The following is a 13,084-nucleotide window of genomic DNA, read 5'->3' on the forward strand; positions in this document are numbered from 1 at the left end:
TCTCTTTCTACCTCCCACTGTTGTACCTGGGTGTGCTGGAATGGAGGAATGAGCTGACCTCTGGCTGCAACAGACAGTCTGTATATCCTGGCCCTTGTCCATGTAGGAGGGCTGGGGCCCACTCAGTCAGCTCCATCTCTGAACTTGCTCTGTTGGGCTGTGCTTGTCACTGTCTCTTGGAAAGTAATGGTTCATGATGACTAATTTGGCCCTTGCCTTGGGATGTTGCATCTCTGCCATCAGCTGCTCTTCCTCTTGGCTGCAGTCTTCTGTGTCACTATTGGCACCTCTGCATGTTCTCTATGGCATGTGTGAAAACTGCTGTTACTCCCATGTCATAATGGATGTGGTGCAGAGGTGCCTGGAGGGTGTCTCTTAGGAGCTTGTAGACTCCCCCAGGCCATGTCCAGGGCATCATGTCCCTAGCTCCCAAGCCCCTCTATCCCCATCTGGTTATTTCTATAGTTTGCCTCCTCCTTTTCACAACACACATAAGGTTTGAACTGGGAATAAGAGATAGGAACAGAGGCATGCTCTCCTCTACTTCTCTCCATTTTGCTTACTCCTTCCAAAATTACCACATGGCGGAAAGATGAGGAGGGTACACTGCTTTCTAATTCCTCTTCATGCCTGGGAGACCGCCAACTAAGTCACTTCTTCCTATTTCCCCTTCTCCTCTGCCCCACTGTCTTGAGCTATAATGGTGGGTGGGGGCAAGAAGGAGAAACCAGCTTACTGATAAAGACCATTACACGTGGAGATGCTCCAAAGTGATTCTCCGTATGGGGCTAGTTCTCTGCTTATGGTTAGAAACTTGTCACTTTTTGTCTATTGATGAATTCCTGAAGTGAAAGACAAGGGGAATATTAAATAAGAATTAGACACTTTTAGAATTTTTTTTGCATTTTATGGGACATTTGGCTGTCAGTTTACATGAACTTTGAATTTTTGATTTACTGCAGATTTAGAAGTGGGACTAGAAAGACAGCAGGAAAGTAGTATCCCCATGGGCTTTATTATAATAAGCTTATCTTTATGATCTTGGTAAAATCTACTGTAACCAGCTCAATATGTCAGTCCTTTAGTATAGTTAATAATTTTTAGTGTTTCATATTTTGCAAATGCCTTCTTTCCCTTCAGACTCTGGATAGATTAGTTGAACCCTGGATCATCAAGTGAAAACTTGATGTCATCTTCTAACATCATCCAGGACACAGTTGACAGTACTATGTATCATCATGATATTTTATATTTATCCCGATAGGTAAGGGATGTTTGCCACAGGCTATGCACTGTTCTAAACACTTGCTTGTATATTCAATTATTTATTTATTCCTTACAAAATCCCATTAGCTACCTACTAAAATCCTCACTTTGCAAAGAAAATAAGCATAGATAAAAAGTAATTTGTTCCAGAATGCAGAGCAAGTAAGTGACAGAGCTGAGATTTGGCCCCCAGGAATATACCTTCCAAGTCTTAACGTGCTCACAGCAGACTCTTTGACTGGATGAAAAAATATATGAATTATGGTTGTTTAGATGTGCAGTTCCTCTCTCATCTCTTACTTTAAATTCTTTACCAGAATGCTAGCAACTAAACATACTTTAAAAGTTTGCCCACATAATCACAGATACACATACACACACACACACACACACACACACACACACAAACTCGTGTTAAATTAATCAGACAAGGAAACCGTTAGACTGAGGTGGTTATAATGCTGTGGTGGCCTACATGAGCCCACCAAAATCTAAGCCTTTAAATGCCTCAAGATTACAAATTCAAAACTTAAGGACAACCAGTCACAGCCAGCCAACTGGGTTTTAAGCTATAGCCCAGCAATTTCCTTATTTTGCTTCTGCCTTTTCTCTATAAAGAGAGTCTTCTGAGCTCCTATGAGTGGAGCACTCCTAACCCACTTTCAGTTTGGTGCTGCCCAGATAGAGTGGATTTTAACTGAAAGTCAAAATTTTTAACATGCCTCAGTTTATCTTTTAACATTTGCAAACAACAGAATCTCTTTGTACTTTAACCAAACAAAAATAATTTAAATGATCAAATAGTTTGAATATATAAACACAATCTAAAAAAGCGTTTTGCCTCTTAGTATTAGCCCTGTCAATAATAAGTCAAGGTTACCAGAACTTACCCAAAAACAAAGCTTTCTATCAGTATGGCTATATAATTATGAGAGTAGTATCATAAGGAGGAAGCAGACATCATTTGCCAAGTGCTGCTTACCAATGTTCATGCTGTCTTTTCCTCCTGTGTGCCTATCCTCTCACTGATTTTTACTTTGCTTCTAAGCATAATGTGCACCTTCTCTTTTGTTTACCATAGTCATTATTCATGTTTCCTAGACTGAACCCATTAAGGCAATTAATGACAGAGAATGTGCCTTCCTTTTCTGTTCATTTATCCAATCTAATTATACTTAAAGGTGGCATTTCATTTTCTTTATTTGAAACTTCAGAGGAGAGGGACTAATGGAACAATCAGACAAAAGGATATAAGCAGGTAGAAATGTAAGATTGCCTGTCATTAATTTATAACTGTGTGAACTTATTTGTGTTCATGTTGAAGGGGGATTTGCACTAAGTGTCTTTCATCTTGTACAAAGCAGACATTAAGTGCATGAGAGGAAAATGACAGACAAATGCAGTAATTGAAGTGACCAAGCTATATTATCATCATCCCAAAGCCAGCTAGTAGGATCCTAATATAAAAGGACCCGCCTGAGTGAAGACAAAGGAAAAAATGAAACTCCTGCAGCTAAGAACTTAAAAAGATATGAAAAGTTTGTTCAGTTATGAATCTCCTTAAAACTTTAGAGAGAGCATCACAGTTGGGTATAGGCATAGATGTTCCTAGAATATTCAAGCAGAGACCATGGAAACATTAAAAGTCTTGTATGACTTTCATGCTCCCCCTTCCTAGTTATCTCGCTCTTCCTAGAATGTCTTGCAGAGTTTGAGAAATGAGTAGCTCCAGAATTCTTTTTGCTGGTTGGGCACGATGATCTCATCAACTTGGGTTCAGTGGCTCTAAATAATAAAACTTGTCGCGCTAATGAATAATGAGTTCAGTCAAGTAGGACAAACCCATGTGTAAGATATCACTTAAGAATTGTGCAGTTTTGACCATCTCAAGTGGAGCACCGTATCACTGTTTTCATTCCTGTTGTAGCTAAAATTATCCATGCCTAATATGGTCTTTAAATAGAAACTGTGGGCAAAAGAAACACAGTCTAGCAAGTCTATCCACATTATTGAAGGTGTATGTATTGACAAATCTGCCATCGTGTAATTAGGTGTGCAAGAGGTGCTAATCTTTTTAATTGCAAGCACTAAAGGATTTTTGTAACAAATGAATAGGAATGACTGTTTTTAGACCTAATTTTGAAATCTATACCTGGAATTTCAAGGATGTGGAGAAAAGGGAACTGGGGACTGTTGGTGGGAATGTAAATTCGTGCAGCCACTATGAAAAACAGTATGGACATTCCTCAAAAATTAAAAATAGAACTGTCATATGATCCAGCAGTTTCACTTTTGGGTATTTATCTAAAGAAAACAGAAACACTAATTTGAAAAAATATATGCACTCCCATGTTCACTGTACTATTACTTACAATACCCAAGATATGGAAGCATGTATCAACAGATGTATCCAACAGATAAGTGTCCATGAACAGATTAATGGACAAAGAAATAATGGAATATTACTCAACCATAAAAAATAAAATATTGCCATTTGTGACAACATGGATGGACCTGCAGGGTATTATACTAAGTGAAGTAAGCCAGAGAAAGATAAATATTATATGTTTTCACTTATATGTGGAATCTGAAAAGCAACAACAAAAAATGAACAAATATAATACAACAGAAACAGACTCATAGATACAGAGAACAAACTAGTGGTTGCCAGAGGAGAAGGTGGTAAGGATGGAAGAAATAGGTGAAGGCAGCTTAAGAGGTATAAACTACCAGTTATAAAATAAATAAGTCACAGGGATGTAATGTTTACAATAGGGAAAATAGTCAATAAAATTGTAGTAACATCGTATGGTGCATAATGTATAAAAATAGCAAATCACTATGCTGTACACCTGAAATTAATATAATATTGTAAGTCAATTATACTTAAAAAACAAAAAACAAACAAAAATATGTAATGCATTTATTGCAGTGTGTTGAAGTTTGTTTCTCTAATTCACCTCTGCTCTAATGCTATATTTTAAAATGTTTTCTCCCAACCTTTAGGATTCCTGAGCCCTTAAATTTTGCTTTAGCTTCGTCATTCCCAGCTGACATAGGCATAATATTTAGCTGGCAAATAAAATATTTGATTTATTTAATTAAGGAATGTTCGAAAAATGTATAATTAGTAATTTTTTTAACATAAACATTGTTTTGGTATATCCTTGCTCTAAAATCAGTTTTTAGAATGTCATGTTAAAACTCTTAAATATTTTGAAAACTTCATATAAAACTTAAAATATTGAATAGGCTAATTTTTTTGTCTATTTATGTGATCATGGGTATTCCTGTTTATATAATACTTGTCATCAGGTTTAGGTACATTATCAGAATCTCACTTCCTTTTAAAGGGATAATACAACTGCATTTACAAGTTCATCTCACAATATTAATGGAAGACAGGATTTCATGGTTTGGAAAGGTTAAAGACATGTAGGAACTTTTCTTCTAATCCCTAGCATCTGTTTAGACTCTTTAGCAGGCATAATTCATCAATGACATTGTCCCACCTGCAGGAACTCATAGGCAAGCTGTGGAAATTGACAGGTATCAGAGCTCTTATTGGCAGTCTTCTTTCTCTCTGTGAACCATTCAAAATGCACTTAACACTTTGTAATACTACCACTCTTGTAAACCTATCAAACTTTGATAAGAAATAGGTATCTTACTATAGGCTTACTGGGGAAGAGAACACATGTTGCACAATACATGCCAGAAACTTGATAGATTTCTTCAGGTTTATATGTTCTCTCCAAGATTTCTCAGTTCTCTCTGTCACCTTATTTCTCCATTTTTTCCTTTTGTATACAGACTCTATAAATCTCTTTTATTACCCTAAGTAGTTTTGCCAGGCCACTTCATTCAGTAAAACCAAAACCCCAAATTAATGGAATTGTGAATATTTTGTGCTTCTCAAGTAATCCTATTTGAAGGGTCTTACCTCAGCCCAAGTGACTTCTCTAAATAGTAACCCAACAAATTAATCTCATTATATTAACTAATTATGAGTAAATAGGAGCTCAGATGAATAATAAGTTACATCTGCTCTAGGGTAAGAAAGATTCATAAAACTAGTGACAATGATCTGGACCTTGAAGGATATATACAGAGTCTCTGCCTATAAAACTGTAATAATTTAGGTTTTTATTCATATAATAATCCTAATTATTAGTAATGATTATTGAGTGTTTTAATTGTGCACTATGGAAATGATTAGCATGAAGTGTCTCAAGAATTGAGATAATTGTTAATAGTATTTTTAAACCCCATTTTACAGCCCAGAAAACCTAGAAGTTGAGGAACTTGTCCAAGTTTGTATAACAAATAACTGGTACACTGTAGGTCTAGAACCAAGATTTGAGTCCAGGGATGTTGACGTCAGCATCTGAGATACTGTCCTCTTCTGTTAAATAAATCAGTGTTTCAGTTTACTGAAAATGAATTTAAGATAATTTTAATCTTATATGTGTTATTAAAGGTTGTGAATGAACCCAGTTTGATTCTGTTGTCACCTATTATGCTAAAAGATGAAAAACTAAATATAACATTTACTTTCTTCATTGAAAATTATATTTTTTTTCTGTAGTGAGAAAAGGCCTTAAGCAAATATGTCATCTTTATAATTCATCTTCAAGGTTGTACATTTTTTTACCCTTGAGGATTCACTAGAATGGCTTGTACAGGCACATCAACATCAAGTCACATCTGCCTCCCATCACAGAACACAGTTATTCTCAAGAACCCAGAAGCAAAGGTTGAATACATTTAGGAGACTGAACAGGTGCTCAGAGATACCACTAGTTATTTTGCATAACTAGATTCAGCCTTATTCAAGCCTGTGAACTAAAAGGTCGTTGAACTGAAATGTCTTCCATCTATTTCTATTATTCTTCTGTCCAGCATTGTATTATGCTGTTTATGCATTTGAGTTCATGATTTAAAAAATATATATATAACAATTCATTGGCGACTTGAGACAAAATGCTTTTGCTATAAAGTGTTTGATAGCATGGCATTGATGGTTATTTTAAAATTTAAATCTTGTAGGCTCCTTGGGTTATTTCACTATGACGCAATAATGAAAGTAGAAATTAAACTCAAAATTTTCTTCTTGGTCTGTTCTATCATATAGTTTTCATATCATAATATGTATAGAAATACTAAAATATTTTAAATTAATTTCAAGAAAGAGCAATGGTGATGTATTTTATATAGAGGTCCTTGGTTATAAACTGTATATTTATTTGTTGATTCACTCATTTACAATTCTCAACTGTTCTACAGTTAATGAAATATGATGGTGATCCAGTAATTTACAAAATAGACTTTATTTCTCTCTAGAGAGGCAATCAGTATTAACCTAGCAATTGTATAACTAATATGAGTATTATGATCATGACCTGTTTTGGAGAGGTACAAGGGTACCAAGTGCTTACATAATTAAATACTTGTATCAATAACACAAGGTTAGTGCAGTTATGCCAGGAAGTTCAAATACAAGTTATGAATGCCTCCTAGACAATAACCAAGAGAGCTAACTTAGCAAAGTTCCCATTTAATGCTGTGATACAGGTAAGACTGTTTGTAACCTAAAGGAGCTTACAGTTTGAGATCTAGATAGAAAGTAAACAGACATTGGTAGTACAGCTTGCTAAATGTGTTGGAGAAGTAGAGGAGCCTTGGAGGCATAAAGGAAGTGCCCTCACACTCGCTGAGGGGGCTGAGGAAGGCACACTAACTCTGAATCTAAAACCCAGGGACACTTGAGGTTCTCCACTATATATTTATGTCATCTTAGCACGGGGAAGAACTTACTAAAAAGAAACCATAACACAATTTATATATATATGATTTTAAAACCTCCATATATCAAAAACTACAATAAATAAACTTAGGAGGAAAACCTTGAAAGAACACTTGTAACATGTACACAGGTAAAAGGTTATCAACATTAACATATAAAAAGCTCTTTAATAAACTATACAAAGAAAACCACTCAACAGAAAAAATGAGCAAAGGATGAGAAATGGCATTTCATATAAGAAAAACAAATAGCCAAGATCAACCTTAATAGTAATAAAAAGTGTGAATAAAGCAAGATATTCCATATACAGATATATTTTTAAAAATTAAAACTCAATATTGGTGGGAATATAGAAAAGAGGCATTTTTCAGCCCTGCTGGTAAGAGTGAAAGTAAAGTGAAACTTTTGGAGTATTTTGTCAAAGAATACTGAAAGCTTAAGAGATATATCCTTTGGCATAAGTAATTCTAATGTTAGAAATTTATCCTAAGGGAAGTAATTGGACAATTTTACAAAGATTTGGGTATACTTATCATAATATTGTTTATATAAAAATAAAGGAATGTAAATGTCCAGTTATACTGAATTGGTAAATAAAACTTGGTATATGCAATATATATTAAATACATTATAATTATTTTATATATATATGTGATTATTACCATGAAGAGATGTTTATTTAGTACATATTAGTGAAATTAACTATAAAACTAGGGTAATATAATTCCATATTTTAAAGTATGGTGTATTCATGTGTATAAAAATCATGAAACATGCTGCAAAATAAAAGCAGTGTGGTAGAATTATAGGTGATTCTCTTTAACTTCTCCTTAGTTTCTGTTGTTTTTTCATCACTGCATGTGTATTGCTTCTATAATAATACAAAATATACAAGTAAATCTTTTTTAAAAAATTGAATATTCTAAAACAAGTATTTCTGCCTTAAGTTTGATCTGAGATTGTCACATTTGAGTTTGGGGGCTCAAATGAGAATTGAGCGCTCAAGAAATCAGAGTTAATAGTTTATTTTTAAAATTTGAAACAAATGCCAAGAAAAATCAATTGTCTACCCAAAATATTTGCTTCATTTACTAAATTCCAAGAGGAAATTAGTTATAAAAACACTATTACTTGAAACATATTAGGATAATGAGGAGTCATAAAGGAAAGTGAAATACAGTCAGTAAGAGGAACAAAGAAACACAGATAAAAATATACAAATAAAAAGTCCATGTAATCAAAGTCAGCTGTGGTTTTAGATAAATAAGTGAATACGTTTGTACGCACTTGCACACATACATACACAGAAACAGAAGGAGCCTATGGGGACTTTGGTAGATAAATTGGTGAGTTTTGACTTTTATTTAGTTGTGAGACTTACAGAGTTTTTAATTAGGACATTTTAGTAAGAACAGTAAAAGATATTTTAGTAGTGGAAGAGATACCCTCTATTAGGTTTATAATAAAACTAAAGCATAAGCTTCACTGATCATGACACCCTTCACTCTAGCTTGGTTAATTGTCTAGAATTCTCCATTAAAGTCTAAGCTTTGTCTTAAAGTGTTTCTCATTGTTATATCTTTCATGTTTTTTACTTCCCCATCCCATGATTGAACATTGACTTTCTCCTGTGACATAGGAAGGGTAGTTATTCTTTCACAAATGTAGAACCTGATGCTCAGGAATAATGCTGGACCCAAAACCTAAAATTAAGTGTTTTCATTTCAAATATATGTTTTTTGGTTTTACCATGCTGGTAGGAGTTAATCAGAAAGTAATTAATAAGAAAGAATCCAATTAACAAGCTCAGGAGATAAACATGATGAAGGTGGGAGCAATAGTAAAGAATTTTGAAGCTCATATCATGAATTTTAATCTGAGTCAAGAACTGTGCATTCCTCTGGAAACAGAAACCCTTCTATTCTGTAAACAGGATCCTTCTAGCTATTAAATCATATGTGGAAGCAACAGGAGACTGAAGGTCAATAAAGAGGCATCTGAGTCTGTTGAGATGTAAGGTTCATACATAGCTTATTGGAGAAACAGTCTTACCTATTTTGAGAATATACACACAGAAGGAAATTTTTACAAAATCCTGAGTAGTACACATTATTATCTTGATAGTCTTGTAGTCAGAATTTATTTACTTTACTCTCATATATATGTCTAAGCCTTTTGGTGAAAAGTAAATCTAACATTTATTAGCTGTTTACTCTGGGTCAAGCACTTGCTAAACTCTTTACATTCATGTTGGCAAAGAATCCTCCCCAAAATACCATGAAGTAGGTATATATTATTCCTACTTTACAGACGGGACATTTATTCTTGAGAAGTTGAATAATTTGTCCAAAGTTACATGATAAATGAGCATTTGATTGTCTGATTCCAAAGTCCACTGTCAAGGAGCACTTTCTTTGTACTGAACACATCTTCTGTGGTATTTGAAAACATCTGTAAAACACATTTTTGATAAGCATTTTTAAGGTGTTAAAAATTTTACTGTCATAAATGAAGCAATACAGCTCACTTTAAATTGTATTTATATATGAAATAATAAAATAATTTACCATACTTACATCCAGATAGTTCCTGAAGGTCTTGTCATCTCCGTCTAGTTATTACAGTCTTGTCATTTGAACACTGTAACTGGCTTGCAAAATATATCTTAAGTATTCATAGGTCATTTATACACACTTACGGTTGAAAACTGCAAAAAATTCATTTGGTTCCTTTCCTAGAATAAAAAAAAGCATTTTTGTTAAAAAAGGAAAAAAGATTTAAAGTAAAAGTTGGAAATAGTAAAGAGAATAAACTTTAAAAATATGTACTGTTTTTCCTAATTTATTTGAAAGTCTAAATAAACATGCCTTTATAGCAGTACTGAGATGCTGTATTCTCAAAGCAGACTTCAGAGAAGTCTGAATATATCAAATGCAAGTAACAAACTGTATGATCTGTGTCTTTAAACTGGGTGAATATGACTATAAAACAAGTATAATAATGGTTATAAACGTGTATATAAAATTTTTCTCCACAGTATATATTACAGATATTACTAGTCTTGTATTAGCAGAAAACATATTTATTTTCATTTTTCAGACTAGACTTCCATTAAATGTAAACATTTTACAGCTCTTATCAGGGTGCATTTTATTGTCTGCATTGGAAGAAAAGGCACTGAATTTATCACAATTCAGTGAAGGCAGGATGTTTCAAAAGCATGATCTGAAGTTACATAATGGTGTACAAATACTTAGGCAATTTAAAAAAACCTTCATTGTTTATCATATGGCATTTTATACATCCTTTTTATGATATGTTTTTGATGTTGGAAATCTTGTTCTTAAAATTTATTTCAAAATTAAAAAAAAGATATATCAGAATTCCCCCCTTCCAAATTATCAAATGTTATACAGGATGTAACCTGGACCAAAATACCTTTATGTATTCCTGTATTATGTTCTCAAGTAGATTAAATACTGACATCTTTCATAGACTGATCCCTCGTGTAAAGACATTTTTGTTGTCTTGAAAATAATAATAATATTATTATTATAATAATAATAATAATGATGATGATGATGATGATGATGATAATATGTTAACCATGATATTAATCAAATTTCAATTTGAATTCAGCAGTTTTTCTTTATACATTGTGTATACTAAATATTATATAATGTTGATATAGTCTCAGATATCTGTAGGGTCCATGGCAAAAATCCACTGATCTGGCTGGAAGTGAAAACAATTTTCTTGAATATGTTAATGGGTAAGAAGATTAGTGTAAAACATGCTAAATGGATTGGAACATTGGATTAAGCAGAAATATTTATTTCAAAAGGGAAACATGCTCATCTGCAGCAAAATTAGCACTCTTTAACTGAGAGACACAAACATGAGAAGCAATAGTAGCATTTACAACCCTCACTCTAGTGTTAGTCTCTAGGAGTGACCTTTCCCCCCTAATGTTTATACCTGGCTTTAAAGTATTTAAACTATTTTAGTACATTGGTTGTGCATGACCATGGAAAATGCTCTTTGTAGAGTACTGACATGACATTGATGATTACCTGCGCTCTTGTGTAGAATAAAACAATACGGTGGTAAACAAGAGTAAATGAACTCATGGACAGATTAATTCTCAGTAGGAAATGGCACTGTCCGTGGCTGACAACTAGAAGATAACATCTGATGATATAAAAATTTGTTTGGGGCCTGGAAACATGATCTAGTGTGGACTTTAGTAACTAATCTTTGCCTTTTCATTTCAGCAGCCAAGGTGATGTCAAGTCACATTTCAATAAGTCCAGTTGTGCTCATAGAGAAACAGACATAGTTGGCACTCATTGTATGGAGTGTCTCCAAGATCAAATAATTTTCAAGATTATAACGCTGATCCTTCTTTACATTACCCGTTCTCCTATCTTTCCCCTGTTGAGAGAGAGAGTACAGAGATGAATGGAAGAATTCCAAAGAGGTGGTGACAGTTTTGGGGAAAACAAAATACTTTAACTTCAGAAAAACCTAAAATTTCTGGCTTTGTTTGCCTTGTATAATAATATCAGGGAATTATAAATGAATTAGAAATCACCGAATGCATTTTAGGAAACATTTAATTTATATCAAATATTTATTTATATACCTTATGAATAAAGTTTTCAATTTTCAGTCTTATAGATTATTTACTCTAATTTAAAAATATATCTGTATGTTAACCTGTCACACAGTTCCTAAAATCTATTCATTCATTTTTCTTCGTAAACCAAATATAAAGAGAAAACTCACTAAGGGCAAGGGTCTTGCACATAGTAAATACCTGATATATATTTATTGAGCAAACAAGTGAATAAACTGCAAATGAATAACATTTTAAATTTGGTCATAGTCCTGTCTTTTCCATTAAGCAGTTAATACCAAATATAAGATGTTATAATCTTATTAAGTGGAAAATAGAGTTCTACTGAATAAGACATGCAATAATATCTATGCTCTAAAATAAGATGTATCAGTGTTTGTACTGTTTCCTTATTTACATTTTGTATCTTTCTAGGTTTCTATCTAACAATGATTACTTTAGAGACAACTTTACATCTGTATATAACAGTTGTTATATAGGACTGGTTATATAGGACAGGTTATAAGGACAGGTGAATTAAATGTTATAAAAAAAACTTCCCATGGGTTATAGCGAGAACTTTGTAACAATGATGCAGAGCTCAAGAAAGCTTGGTGGAAAAAAGTTGTCAGTTATTTATTGTGATGAGCCATTTTTTGTCCTATGGTTGGAGAGTGAGAGGGAGACATTACACAGGTTGTCTACATACAGGTTGGCAGGACTTTGGAAATGAAGAGGAAGGGATGCCCTAGATGGTATTAGGCTTTTGAGAGGAAATACACCTTCTGAGAAGCTAAGATATTGATTAATTGACTCATCCTTTTACCCTAAAAGGCAGTTTGCTGGTCTCCATCTCAATATCCTTTTTGTCCTCCCTCTTACTAACACGGTCCTTCTCATTGTTGAGAATGATACTTTTGCCTTGGTAGAAAACATTTCCAATCCATTTTGCTGATCAGGTGGCCACATATCATAATTAGAATCAGTGAGCTGAAGGTTCAAGTTGTTAAGTGGGGCTTTAGTGCTTCAAAAGGTACTGTCAAGAAAGTGAAAATATGACTGGCAGAAATGGGGAAAATATTTGCAAATTATGTATCTGCTAAGGGACTTGTATCCAGGATATATAAAAACTCTTGGAACTCAACAACAAAAAGACAACCCAATTTAAAAATAGGCAAAGGCTTTGATTAGATATTTCTTCAGAGAAAGTGTCCAAATTATCAAGAAGCACGTGAAAGGATATTCAGCAACATTAGTCATTAGGGAAATGCAAATCCAAACCAAAATCTTAACAAATCCAAAGTCTTCAAAGCTGTCATCAGTCAAACATTAAAAATTTGAATCATAATCTTTATTAAATGGTATTGCTCATAATCACCAAAAAGCGGAAACAA

General features: G+C 33.6%; 1 long non-coding RNA gene across 1 annotated transcript; it reads right to left on the reverse strand.

The window, feature by feature from the left end:
* Window positions 1–244: 244 nt before the first annotated feature.
* On the reverse strand, window positions 245–11,557 carry LOC116664265. Its single transcript, XR_004320686.1, has 3 exons — window positions 11,299–11,557; window positions 5,972–5,977; window positions 245–254 (listed from the first exon to the last, which is right to left on the reverse strand). It is a non-coding gene; the product is annotated as an uncharacterized LOC116664265 (long non-coding RNA).
* Between the last annotated feature and the right edge of the window lie 1,527 nt (window positions 11,558–13,084).

The sequence above is a fragment of the Camelus ferus genome, chromosome 6 (assembly GCF_009834535.1).
Source record: "Camelus ferus isolate YT-003-E chromosome 6, BCGSAC_Cfer_1.0, whole genome shotgun sequence".
Lineage (NCBI taxonomy): Eukaryota > Metazoa > Chordata > Mammalia > Artiodactyla > Camelidae > Camelus > Camelus ferus.